Here is a 14,678-nt window from a genome sequence, read left to right as displayed (position 1 = left end):
AAAAATTTCAAGTTTAAAAAAACATTGTGGACAGTGAGCTAACCTTGGATTCAGGAAAACCTGAGTCCAAATTCAGCTTTTGACACATTCTGGGTATCCCAGTGTTACAAAGTTTTCCAAATACACAGGTAGAGTTCCCTACAATGATGAAATTGAAGCTCTTGACCATAACTATACATTATGAATCAATGAAGTTTATTAAGTGTCAGATACTGTGCTAGGCTCTGGCAATAAAAAAAAAAACAAAAATGAAACAGCATGTGTCCTTAAGAAACTAAAATTCTATGAATAAATGAGCATCTTTTATTGTGTTTTTGTATATAGTTGTCTATGTACAAATAGCTGTTCCAAAGTATGTAAGAATGTCCTGTTTTCTAATATTCCACATTCTAAAATCACCTCTTGCTCTGACAGTTTTCCCTCATGCAGCCTCTTTACCCCTGATATTCTGTGATACCAAAAACTCTCAACTGTTACCTCCTTCTTGATCCTTCCCCTTCCATCAGTCAAAAATAAAGCTCTTCCTCAGATCTCACAAAGAACTTGTTTTTTGGAGTTCTGTAATACACAGAATATGCATTTCCATAATCTGAGTTGTGTCAACATCTCCCTATTTGTAAGCTCCTGAGGAGAGGGCCCATGTCTTATCTAGAATCTAGTAAAGTAGTCTATACACAATGGATACTTACTAAGTGACTGGACAGAAATGAATTATTCCAGCTGCACTCTTCATGATCACTGTGAATATAGGATTTCTGAGAGAGAAGGTCTTTGGGATTATTTCTGCCAGTGAGCCAAAGGAAGCTTTGGAAAGAAGACAAGAGGACTTCTCACCTAGTTGTGATGCCCTCCCCTCCCCTGTGCCCCCCATCTGTGACAGACAGCTGCTCACAGGTCCCAACCTCTGATTATGCCAGACTCTTCAAGGAGCACTGAACTACAGCAAACACTGTGTAAATAATTAACAAAACATCTGCCTTCTGAATTAAATACTGTTACTAAGGTTAGTTGTATACCCAGAGCCTCCAGTCTCTCCAAAAGCACTCATCTTCACATTTTCAAGTCCCATTTTTTAAAAGAAGTTAAAGGGACAAAAGCAAAGTAACTAGTTTCTATACTTGCCCCCACCCAGGCCACTGTGGGGACATTGAGAGTGTCTAGACATTTACATTCTGCCTCTTGCCGAGCAGCTGCTGTCTTGTTCCTCTCTATTTTGGGGAAGGCAATTTAGGAAGAATTAGTGGCATCTGGATCCAGTTTGGGGCCTCAGTGCAGATGGCCTTGGTCACCCTTCACACACCTCAAACCTGGTTTAAGTTTTAGAGATGAAGTCAGTAAGTAGAAAGTACACAAGAATAAGAATCAGGAGATGTTGACTTAAATCCAGAACTCTGGCTTTCCCTGGTTTTTTAATTCATTAGATAAATCAGTTAAATCTCTGGGCCTCAATGTCCTAATCTGTAAAATTAGAAGACTATACAAGATGATCTCTAAAGTCATTTATGACTGAGGTGTATAAAACACAAGGTCTCCTAAGTATAGACTGAAGTGAATTAAAAAGTAAGTGGGAAATATTAAATGCAATAAATAAAAATGCAATAAAACATAGCTAACATTACATTTTTAAATTAGTCAATCTCTAACCACAGGAATCCTTACATACAACTTAGTGGTCCCCATTTCTATTTGAGTTTGACACTATAGTCCTGAAAGATTCATAAACTGATTTCAAGGAAATTTAGGGTACAGAATTTTGGATGGAAGAACTTTAGGACATAACAATGTTAGAGCACAAAGCTTTCCTTTACAACTCTAATAAATGCATAGAATGTTAAGAGCTCAAAAAATTTTTAAAAATAGAATATCAGACCTAGAAAGAACCTAACAACATAGAATATCCAAAAATTTTTATAAAAAGTTAGCTGGAAAGGACCTTAGGCCATAAAATGTTAGAACAAAGAATGTTAGAGCTGGACAGACCTATTTAATATATTATGATTCCCTGGAAAAAAACCAAGCACTGTCAAGACATACAGGGAAGTAGGAAATGCGGGCTCATCACTGGAAACACACAAATTCAGGTCTGCCATGTCTGCCAGTTTCCACGATGGTGTGATGTGAACAGACGAGGTTACTCCCCAGTGCCACCCCCACTCCCACCCCCGTTCATTTCTGATAAGCCAGCTGCAGGCACTGATGATAGGGGACGACTCAGAGGCCCTCCGGCTCTTCTCTTTGGAGCACCACAGGGAGCCATGCGTCACTTCTGCTATTACAAGGAAGCCAGCACTCAATGGATTCAGAAACCCAGCTCATTTCTAAACACAGACTGTGCCCTGGCTCACCAATAAGGAACCTGAGATCCAGAAAGGTCCTGTTACTAGTCCAAAGTCACGCTGGTAGTATAAGGCAAAGAAGACATTACAAACTAAGCATTCTGGTTCTAAAGCCAGTTCTCTTTCCTTTCTATATTGCACTGCCTTTAGAATTATCATGCATTCCATTCTGGACTTCCCAGACAACACATACTCTTGTCTTCACCTTTTTTTACGTAATGGACCCCTCTGGCAGTATGGTGAAGCCTATGGTAAAACCTTCTTGAAATATTACCTTTAAAAACATAAAATAAAACACATGAGATTAACAAGGAAAGTAATGATATCTAAATATTTTTAAAACAAATTCACAGACCCTTAAGAATCCTTGTTCTAGCCTAACCTCTTGAAGCTGAAAGCAACAAGAGGCATTTAATGATCCTATTCTTTGTTCCAGGCACTGGCTAAAACTAAATAGTCCTTGCCTTCAAGAAGCTTACATTCTACTGTCTCATTTCATCCTCATAAGGACTAAATGAGACGATGTATGTAAAACATTATATAGACATGAATTATTATAATTATATCAACAATCCTGTGAGAAAACTTGGTGGTCCAACAGAATGGGAGCTCTTGGGGGCAGAAGCTATTTCACTTTTGTCCTTTATCCTTAGAACCTAGAATGATGCCTTGCATATAGAAGGTGCTTAATAAGTCCTTGATGATTGTCCTCATTTTATAACTACAACCAATGATGATAACCATGATGGTAGTTCAAAGACTTGTAAACGGTTTCAGAGCTCATAAGTGGCAAATCTAGAATTCAAAATCAAATCTCTTGTCCTACTTCAGGGTTTCCTGCTATACTTCAGATCTTGTAGAAAAAGAAGGCAAAATTCATGACAACTTCCAACTTTTGCAGAACCTGGAATGAGGTGGGTGGGTGTGTTTGTTTTCACACCAGAAGCCCCATTAGAGAGACAGATGTCGAATTGCTCGATCATGCCCCAAGTTCATTTTTCCAAATTTAATGTCACAGGAAATTACCCTAATGACTGACTGTAGCATGTAAATCCTGCTAATCTGTGTCTGGCAGCTAGGCACAAGAATGCTGCTTAATTCAGACCCAGCCAAATCATAGGATTGTGTTTACATCATGAAATTCAAACAGGAAAGGCTGAAGTCATCTACCTTTAGTTTTCTTTTCTTTTCTTTAAAATAACGTTTTTTTCCATGAAAGACTCTCATTGCTCTCTAAGATGCTAGAGTGAGGGGAGGAAGCCAGATGCTAAGGGTATAGGTGAGTTTTCCTCAACAGTTTAGCTTTTTCATCAGTCAAGCACAGACACTCACAGATACACATAGGGCATAGATGCCTCCCGGTAGGCCAGCAGCCATTCCAGAAAAGTCCCCACAGAATCTCAGAGTCATGAGGGTCCTAAGAATATAGAATATTGGAACAACATGGAAAATTAGCATAGAAAAGTACCTTGGAATATAGAATTTGAGGATATAACATGCCAGCCCTGAAAGGGTCTTAGAGGACATATGGTCCAAACTTCTCAATTTATTGCCAAGGAAAACGAAGCCCAGAGAGAGGGGGAGTGACTTAAAGTAAACACTTTAATGGCAGAGCTAAGATTAGAACCCAGGTCTTCTAACTCCCATTCAGTTTTCCTCAGAACATAGAATGCCAAAGTTTAGAAGAATCTTTATAACACAGAATCTGGTCAGATCTGGAAGGAACCTTTGATAACGCCAGGCATAATGGCCCAAGAGAGTTCTGTGACATGTGTGTACATCTTTTTTTTTTTTAAGGATGGCATCAGGATAAAAGATAAAAGATGAAAATAAAGACTATTTTTACCTCCCCAAATCACAGGCCAGACGGGAAAGAATCAATCAATGCCAGAAATGTGGCTGTGCTTTCCTGCAAGATCTATTATTTCACACCTTAAATTAGTGTATCTTGTAGCAATTTGCAAATGTTCGTCAATTTGCAAAATATACTTATGAGGGAAAGAAATACCTTTCCTTCTTAACAGGAAAAGAAACTTTAAAAGAGGCCCAAGGACAAAATGCAAAGCTTATTTCTTACAAGAGCAATGAATTGAGATATGAACAAATGAAGGGACATATGGAGAAAGTGGAAAAAGCCCAGGACTGGTACTTAAGAGGTCTAGATTCTAGTCCCAGCTCTGCCTCTAATGTAAAGGATTATAATGTTAAGAGCTAGAAAGGGACTCAAATCATCTCATCCAATCAAGTAATTAAGTATTCTCTCTCAGGAGAGTTAGAGAAGATACAAAGTTTAGATGAGGTCAGAAAGATTGTGACACAAGGTCAATTAAGTAATATGTTGCAGAGGTGATATTTGACCCCAGGGGCTGAACCCAAATCCAGTATCTCGCCATGCCACTACCACATCTCTGCTTCCCGCCAAAGATTACATATAGGAACAATGTTACAGAATTGGACAATTTCTAAGCTAGAAGGAATTGTAAAATATAGAACATTGGGACGTAAACTATAGGATGTCAATGCTTGAAAGGATCTTAAACACTAAATGTATGAAACAGAACCTAAAATGCTTGAACTTTGGAATACAGAATGTGAGAACTTTAAGGGATCTTAGAACATAAAATGTTGGGGAGAAAAGGACTTTTAAGAGATGGCTTCATCATCATACTTTGAAACTAGGGCCAAAGGAAGTTAATTGCACAGGAATATTTAAACCAAGCTCTTTTGCATATTGATCCAAGTCTCTTTCCATGGCACCTGTATTATCAGTCAATTAAGTAAGCAAGTCGTAAAAGTCCCTGACTTCAAGAAGTTTCCATTCTAAAGGGAAAACCAATATGTATATTTAAAAAAAGATAAACAGAAGATACATGTAACCTGGGATGGGGTAAAGTAGTAACAGCTGTGGGAAAAGGAAAGGCTTCCTACATTAGACAGAACCTAGCTAAGACTTGAAGGAAACCTTGGATTCTAAGAGTTGGAGAAGGAAAAGCATTCCAAAGAAACAGCCAGTGCAAAGAAATGGAAAAAGGAGATCAAATGTCAGGTGAGATAAATGGCAAGTAGGACAGTATGGCTGAAGCACAGAGTGTATGCAGGGATTTGGAGGGATATTTAGGAGATAATATTTAAGAACTTTGGAAAGGTAGGATGAAACCAAGATGTGAGCCTTAAATACCTAATGGAAGAATGTATTTTTTTAATCCTGGAGATAAGGTGATACTAGAATTAAACGAGTAGAGGATGACATGGTATTGTTTACTTATTCTATGTTCATAGTCTACATATTCTATGTAGCCTTTTGGCTACAACACTGCATTCTGAGGCCACTCCTACTATATTCTTAAACTCTAAAAATCACAAGTAATTGATGACAAAGAACACAAAAGGTTTCATATATTCTTACAGGCAAATAACTTCACTGGTCTCTCAAAATATCTATCTGAAATTTCCCAAGGAGATGTAGCTAACTCAACATGACTGCTAATCAAAAAGAAAATTTAAACTCTTGCCTTCTGTCTTAGGATCAATATTGTATATTGGTTCCAAGGCAAAAGTGCAGTAAGGACTAAGCAATGGGGATTAAGTGTCTTGCCCAGGGTCACATAGTGAGGAAGTATCTAATGCCAGATCTGAACCTAGAACCTCCTGGCTCTAGGCCTGGCACTCAATCCACTGAGCTACCTAGCTCTCCCCTCTTAATCAAACTTTAACTCATGATTAACCAATCAGGCCTCAAAAAAATCTTTCTTATCTCCCCCATAAAACCAGGAAGAGAACCATTTGGCAATTCTAAGAACTTTCCATCTAAAGATTAGCATTTTTGTATTATCTGCAAGTCATTTCCAGCTCAGAGAGAAATGAAGTGAGGTTGCTCCTCTAGTATTATTTTTTTAAACTCTCATTTTCAGTCAATTCCAAAGCTGACGGGACCACAGAGCTTCACAAACCACAGAGAGCATTCCAACCTCCTATGCCTTTTCTTCTGGGAAGTTGGGCAAGAACCTTCCCAAACCTTTGCCAGTGAGGATCTCTGCCAGCGAGTGACTCATTCTACCCCTCCCCAGAGTTTGTATTTTATTTGGGGGGAATGAAGACAGACTGTGCCATGGTGGAAGAGGTGGAGTTTCCAGCAAACACAGAAGTGCTGTGTGTTGGGGGGCTGGTGTTAAGGGAATCATGCTATTTTTTTTTTAAAAAGATGACATGGTACACTTATGCATTCTTTGGACTCAATCATCTGTGATTTATAGAATCAAAAAATGTTAGAAGGTCCCTTAGAATACAAAATGATGGAGCTTGCTTTTTTTTTTTTAAAGAACCTATGATCATAGCATATGGAGATGGAAGATCTTTAAATCTCATCTGGTCCAAAATGACTCAATTTACAGATGAGGCAACTGAGGTCCAAGGAAGGGAAATAGCTTGATCATAGATTTAGATCATAAAGGTACCTTAGAGGCCTTACAATACAGCCCACTTGTTTAATAGATGAGAAAACAAAGTCACAGAGAAGTTTTGTGATTTGCCCAATCATATAGCCAGTAAGTGCCTGAAGTGAGATTTGAATCCAAATCTTCCTAATTAAATCCTGGGCCTTCTCCACTACAGTCAAAAGGTTCTCTAATGGGAGTCCCTGAGACTCTCTATGGTGTCTACAAGGTCAAAACTACTTACATAATGCCAAAATGTTTTAATTTCTGATGTAATAAATTATTTATAACTATAAACTACATAAACAAATGTCTTTGGGGTAGGGTGTGGTCATCAATAATTCTTAAGAGTGCAGAGAGTTTCTGAGACCAAAATGTTTGAGAATTAGTACACTACATCGGGTTCAAGTTTACAAAAGTATTAAGTAGCAAAACCAAGCACACTCATTACTGAATACAAATCCAGGTCTCTTTCCCACTATACTAGTCAGTTTTCCCATCTGTAAAACAGAGGGCTCAATGTTTCCTTAATTAATCAAGACAGTATGACTTCCTCCATTCTGGGTCCCAGAATTTAGACCTGATTATCTTAGACCCATTTAATAGCCCAATATTCTTATTCTAGAGAAAAGAGAACCCAGACCCTTGAAAGGGGAACAACTTGCCTCAAGGCACATAGGCAGTTACAAAGCCCAGACCTAGAACTCCTCTAGGCTGCACTGTCTACAGTTGCTCTACAAAATAATCCTCCTTCCATTTGGGAAAATGTTTTTTAAATAAGTCATAGTTATCCATCTCAGCCATATTGTGGCCCCATAAGGCAGTCCTGTCCCTTCATAAAACCAAGTTTATTTTTTTTAATTCAAGCATCATATTTGCATATTCAAAGTATCTCTTCCTCTCTCACACCAACCCCTTTGCCTTTCATTACCTCTTCTGCCCCTACCCCAATTCTGAAAGACTCAAAATTGGGGATTTTTAAAGGAAACTGAAACATTCCACTGGACAAAAACATAAGCAAAGCAGCAACAGGTCATTTAAAAAGCAACAAGAATCTGTGAGGAATAATAATATGACTTCAATAATTTTAGGATCAATGATTTCATCAGTGTGCATACTTCCTCAACCAATGTAGATCTTGACATTTCTACTCCTCAAAAGCTGGTTTCAAAATTTGCTGGTATCAACATATATCAACTTCTGTTGGGGACAATTCTATAGCATTTCCTAGCGTTTCCAATCTGTTATCTCATTTGTTCCTCACATCCCTACAAGGGTCCTGGTGGAAGAATTATAATCCATGAAGAATCTGAGGTATCCTAAGTGACTTTCCCAAGGTAACAGAGTTAAATGGCACCGCTAGGACTTAAATCCTAAGCAATACAGTGGATATTGCTTCCCCAAATTGGGACAATTAACTTATGGAAAAGTTATACTGTTTTTATGGTTCTATCAACAAGACATTCTGGTGTAATGGAAAGAACCCTGGATTTGAGTTAGAAGATCTGAGTTCATGTCTTGGCTCATTTGCTTACGGATTGTATGACCATGTAAAAAGAGAGTTGGTTAGACTAGATGGTTGCTCTTTCCTTCCAATTTCAATATTCTTTGTTCTAAAACAATATTTCTATAGCAAAATACGGTTTCTAAAGCACTTTCCAGACAACTCTGTTAGCAGATAGTGCAAGACCCACCCCCTTATTTTACAGATTATACAACTATAGCTCAGGGAAGCTTCTACTGCTAGTATTAGAACCAGAATTCAAATACAAGTACAGAGTACTTCTATACACACACTGACATTCTATGTTCTGAAATCCCTTCTAGTCCTAACATCCTATGGCCTAAGTTTCCTTTGTAAACTACCCCCTTGGCAAATAGGAAAATATATCCCATGGATACATAGAGAAAAGTATTTCTGTAAATACCCCTTTCTCCTAATGTTAAGGAATCAGACATTGGGATGGGGGTGGGGGTAAAAGTTAAAAGCAAAGTACATCCTAAGAAAACAAATCCCTTGAGAATCAAGCAATCAGGTTGCATCTTCATCATTGTACACCCTAAAATTACAGGGCAAGTTAAAGTTCCATCCACATAAAGAAGTCCCAAGGAGGAATGGTCCTCTATCCACCCACAGCCTGATGTGGGTCAGGAGGGAAAGGACCACAGGGCCACGGGGTAAGGTGACAACAGTGAACTGAGATGAGAGGGAAATAGAATATAACATAAATATTTGTGTCTCTTTCTTTGCCTCCCTGTCTGTATCTCTAGTATCTTTATTTGCTTATATGTCTCTATATCTCAATGTGTCTCTTTGTGTTTACCTGAGACCATCATGGCATAGATTTAATAAAGAAGAGTCATGGATTCAAAGCCCAGCTCCAACATCTACTATCTGTGTTGAGGCCATGGATAGAAGTACTTCATTTCTCTGAGCTCAATTTACCACATCTGTAAAATGGGAAGAATAACACTTGCTCTACTTTTCTCACAGACTTGTGAGGTAAGCACACTGCATTAAAGTCCCAGAGAAAACAGCCTCAGCTATTATGAAAATCTACTTGGGTGAATCTTAACATATTGTTTGCCTCTAAGTAAATGTTGGTGTGTGTCCCTTCTGCCATGCCTTAAAGTCCCTCCAAAGTTTACTTTCCACCGTTGGTCTCTCATTTGTGAAGAAAAACAAAAGCCCTAAACCAACTTCTCTTTCTGGAAGCCTCCCCCCATCCAGCACACACAGCAATGGGCTGTGCACAGGAAGAGGAATCTTGGACTCTGCACGGCCCAGAGCAGCTGGGAGCTGTAGGCACTGAGGGAAACTGGCTAATGGCCAAGCCCCTTCCCGCCTGGAAGGAGGGAATGGGGACAACACATGGACGCGGAGACACGGAGACACTCGCAAAGAAACACGAATAGAATAGGCACACACTGAGAGACCCAGACACAAATAGGCACACACCGGCACCGACAAACACAAATAGGCACACAGTCAGACAACACCCCAGCAGATGGACACACACCCACAGACACACAGACACCCACCCACGAATAGAAGCACAGACACGCCGCCAGGAACCGGCACAAACAGACAGGGACACCCAGGAACACCCAAGCACAGAAGGGTCAAGTTCAGCCCCCACCATCAACACCCCAGTCCTCCCGCAGCCCCGCCTCCAGGGGCACTAACCGCCCAAGCTCGGGATGCTGGGGGAGGGGGGAACCCCTGGAGGGGGGGGGCGGTGAGGGTCCTAGAGCTGATCTCCGGAGAGGAGGGCTAGAAATGAGGGAGGGGGCGCGGGGTTCTTCTGCTGTCCCGAGCCTGAGGCGTCTCCTGCCTCCCCTACCCCCCAGCTCCCAAGGACCAGGGGCTGCCCCTCCCCTGCTCAGTCCCCGCCAGGCTCCCCAAGCCCCTAGGAGGCCTTACCGGCTTCTGTGGGCGAAGCGCGGTGCAGCAGGAGCCCCGGAGTCCCGGACGCAACTTAGCCGCGCGGCCACCACCACCAACTCCGCTGCCGCCGCCGCCGCCGCCGCCGCTGCTGCGGGGCCGCGCACGCGCGCCGCCTCCTCCACCGCCGGGACCGCGCCTGCCCCTCCGCGCGCTGTCTGCCACGCAGGCCTCCCGGGAGCGCGGCCCCGGGGCCCACGAGGACTGAGAGGGGGCGGGGAGCAAGCCCCACCCTCCCTGGGCTCCCCCGGGCCGCCCTTTGTCCCCTCCACTCCGCTCTCCAACCTCTACCGGGGCCCCACCTTCTATCTCTTTCTTGCCCGTCCAGCCCAGGGAGGTCAGCGACCTTGACCTGGTCACTTCCGTTGTCCTAAGGGAGCCTCAGTTACCTGATCTGTGAAATGAGAGGGCCGTGCTATGTATAATGTATAAGGTTCACTTCTAACTATCCAAGTTGCCTAGTTGTGTGACCCGTGGCTAAGTCACAGAGCCTCCTAGAGCCTCAGTTTCTTCGTCTATAAAATGGGAATAATAAGCTTCGTGGATTGTCTGCGAGGAAGATAAAATTTTAAATCCAGGATAAATATGAGCTATTTCTACTATAGTCAGAGTCCTTCCCGGTTGTGCCATTCCACATGCTAAAATCCCTTCCAATTCTCTGCAACTAACAGGCTTTTTATGGTCTTTGGGGGTGGAGGGGAGTCGCTAAACTTTTAGGATGCTGTAGGGAAGGGGATTTTTGTAACCCACGCAAAACCTCCTCACACATAAACAATTCTACGAAAATGACTAAATTAGTAATTTGTACTAAGGTACCATCCCCCCCTTTGGGGGCAGGGGGGATTCAGATCCTAACAAGATATTTACAAATTTCTGCCCGATATTCCTCTCAGTCTAGGTGGGAAACGGGAAAGGGTCAATCTGGTCTTTCTTACTTTTGTTTTTAACGTAGTGGGGTTTTTTCCCCAAGTCACGAGATGAGTCACGGTGGAGCTCCTCTTTCTTTGCAGTGATGTGCTCAGAATTAGAACTGTAGTCCTACTACCAAGGGAGGCTATAATTTTTCCTCCCACGGGAAGTCTCTGTGTCAAGTATTTGAATGTGTCAGGGAGAAAAAGCTCACATTGTTCTCCCCTGAGGGTTTAAGGATTAAAGAAGGACTCTTATGATTTCATTATTTCATGCTTTAAAAGAACAGATGGAAGGTGAAAAGGGAAAATATACAAGAGGTTCTTTCCTCTAAGCTCCACGGTAGTGGGATTCTACTTACAAACATATTTGTTAATAAATTTCATGGTATTTAATTAATGGCCCCAGCACTTAGCATGGTTCCTGTCACAATGTAGGTGCTTAATAATGTTTATTGATTGATTGGTTGGCTTAGGTGGGAAGGTAGTTTGGTATAGTGGGAAGAGTTGGCTGATTGGGTTTAAATCCCAGCTCTGCTACCTTCTACTTATGTGGCCTTGAGGAACTTACTTCTCTTCTCTGGGAAGTCAGTGTCCTGAGGGACCATCTGCAAAATGAGGCTAATAACTTTTATACCACTTGCCTGGGTTTCATAACTAGCAAGCATTGGAGTAGGCTCTTGAACTCAAGTCTCCTGGTGGCACATCTAGGACTCTTTTCACTCTCAAAGTGCTCAAGGGAAAAGGCCACTAGGCTTTCTCCCACCAGGAAAAAGAGAAAAAGAAAGAAAGAAAGAAAGAAAGAAAGAAAGAAAGAAAGAAAGAAAGAAAGAAAGAAAGAAAGAAAGAAAGAAAGAGAAAGAAAGAAAGAAAGAAAGAAAGAAAGAAAGAAAGAAAGAAAGAAAGAAAGAAAGAAAGAAAGAAAGAAAGAAGAGAGAGAGAAGAGAGAAAGAAAGAAGGAAAGAGAAAGAAAGAAAGAAAGAAAGAAAGAAAGAAAGAAAGAAAGAAAGAAAGAAAGAAAGAAAGAAAGAAAGAAAGAAAGAAAGAAAGAAAGAAAGAAAGAAAGAAAGAAAGAAAGAAAGAAAGAAAGAAAGAAAGAAAGAAATTTCTTGGGGGGGGGGGAACCTAGTCAATGTCTGTCCTTTCTTTTGAGGTTTGGGGTTTGGCATTGTATTTTGTACTTGAGCCAGATCAACCCACAAAATAAGTCTTAGAGAAACTTCAAATGAAATGTAGGGTGTCAGCATCTCTTTACCTCCTAAGAGAAACATTTGCACTGAGTATCACTTCTTATTGTTCCTGTCTTATGAAACTGACCGTGAGGACAACCATAATTATCATCATCTGGCCTAGCCTGCTTGTCCACACCACAGCCCTGGGAGGAATTATCATCCCCATTTTACAGATGAGAGACCAGTGGATCAGAGAGATAAAGTCACTTGTCTGAGGTTCCAGAGCAGAGAAAGGTCAGAGCCAAGACTCAAACCCATGCTTGTGGACTCCAAGCCCAGGACAGCTTCTACTATTCCACACTCTCTCTTCTGGGTCCCAATGCCTGCGCAGCACTAACTGTGCCAGGCAGCTCACTAGAGACAGTGATCATCAGAACAGATGGAAACTAAGAGGCCACCTGGTTTTAAAGCAAATTATATCATCAGTCCATCAATACAAAATCTAAAACATAAGGGAAGTGCTTAGAACAAAACGATGTGAATCCCATTTATCTTCTTACCCTCCCTCCTCTGATTTGTCAGGAAATCAGTAGGATTTTCCACTGGCAAAATGGCATGCTTGGCTCTTGCAAATCAACCTCCCAAGCCCAAGATCTGGACCTTCTTAAGGATTTGTTGACTATTGTGCTAGACTTATAGCTCCATAGCTATTGTCATAGTAGCCTTTCTTTGTACTGCATAGTAGTAGCATGGTAGCACCAATGTCACCAGATCTCAGAATAATAATTCTTTATCACCGTCATCATCATCAGAGCTAGCACTTATATAGTGCTTTAAGCTTTACCAAGTACTTTACAAACATTATCTTATATTCTTATAACAATCCTGATAACAATTATTATCCCCATTTTACAGAAGGAAAAGTTAAGATTGACTTGCCCAGGTTCACAAAGCTACTAAGTATGGATGAGGCTGGATTTGAATTTAGGTCCTCCTGACTCCAAGTCCATCACTCTATCCACTGATATCTAGCTACCTTAAAAACAAAAAAACAAAAACAAAACAAAAAAAAAACCCTTAACTTCCATCTTAATATTGATTCTAAGACAGAAGAGCAACAAAGGCTGGCAATGGGGGTTAAGTGACTTGCTTGGAATCACACAGCTAGAAAATGTATGAGGTCAAATTTGAATTCAGGCCCTCCCAACCCCTGCCTGGGTGCTCTATCTACTATGATACCTCTCTGCTCCCTAGCTCCCTATTCTTAAAATGTTAGGGCTTGCGGGAACCAACAAAGCACATAGAATGTTAGAACAATAGCACATGGAAAGCTAAAGTTGAAAGAGGTCTCTTAAAACACGGAACACAGAATGTTAGAAATAGAAAGGAATTTAGAATATCAGAATGTAAAATGGTAGAGTTGAGAGGGACTTTGGAACACAATATGCTGGAAACACAGAACATAGACTATTAGAGCTAGGAAGGGCCAAAGAAAACATCTAATCCAACCCCCTACTTTTCATAGATGAGGAAAATGAGATTTAGAGTTGAAGCAACTTGTCCAAAGTCACACTGTAAAAAGTATTACCTTTCCCTCTCCTCTTCCTACCTGCAGAATCTCCTTGCAGCCCGTGAAACCAGAATAATGGAAGTACAAAGACAAAACAACGACTAGGTCCAAGAAAGGAAGCTCCTTTTGTCCCAGCTACTGCTAGGGACTGATTTTACAGGTGGGTGTGATTCTTGTGAACATATGGGACTTTCCCTCTGCCTCTGTCTCTGCACAAGTCGGGGAGAAGCTGATTAATGCCCAGAGTTACTGCCCAAACCTACAGTATGAGCACAGCTGGAAAGAAAATCACATTTCTTCCAGATCAGATGACATTTTGGGAGAACTGATCTTCATTTAGTTGATTCCTGTTGAGGTTCAGTTTCACCCTAAGTAATTTCCTTCTCCTCCTAACCCAAAGTTAAAATGAACTTTGGAAGAAGCATCCTGAATAGAGGTCCACAGCCTACCCTATCTGGGTGATTGGCTATTGGATAATCAGTAACTATGCCCAAGAAGATGGAGTCATAGATGCCTGATGAGGTAAAGGACTTATTTAGATCATCCATAGTTAACCCTGGAAGGGACCTAAAACATAGCATGTTCAAATATAGAAAGTTAGGACTAGAAAGAATCTTAAAATGCTGAATGTTAGGCTTTAGAACATAGAATATTAGAATTGAAAGATACCTCAGAATATGGTATTTTATAATATTAAGCATAAAGAGTTAAAACTGGCAGGAATTCTAGAAGATAGAATATCAGAACACAGACTGTTAGAAAAGACCTTCGAATATATATTAGATCTGGAAGGGACATTAGAACAAAGAATGTT

General features: G+C 40.9%; 1 protein-coding gene across 2 annotated transcripts in view; it reads right to left on the bottom strand.

The window, feature by feature from the left end:
• The window catches only part of NEK6 (NIMA related kinase 6), a 127,336-nt gene extending 116,983 nt beyond the window's left edge, over positions 1 to 10,353 (bottom strand). Inside the window, exon 1 of one of the 2 annotated variants that reach the window (XM_001371594.4) lies at positions 10,194 to 10,353. The gene's annotated coding sequence lies outside the window, so the exon portion shown is untranslated. The remainder of the gene's footprint in view (positions 1 to 10,193) is intronic. The other variant, XM_007474633.3, reaches the window with a different exon arrangement.
• Between the last annotated feature and the right edge of the window lie 4,325 nt (positions 10,354 to 14,678).

This window comes from Monodelphis domestica, chromosome 1 (assembly GCF_027887165.1).
Source record: "Monodelphis domestica isolate mMonDom1 chromosome 1, mMonDom1.pri, whole genome shotgun sequence".
Taxonomy (NCBI): domain Eukaryota; kingdom Metazoa; phylum Chordata; class Mammalia; order Didelphimorphia; family Didelphidae; genus Monodelphis; species Monodelphis domestica.
The sequence above is the reverse complement of the archived record's forward strand: the minus strand, read 5'-3'. Positions and strand labels throughout refer to the sequence as shown.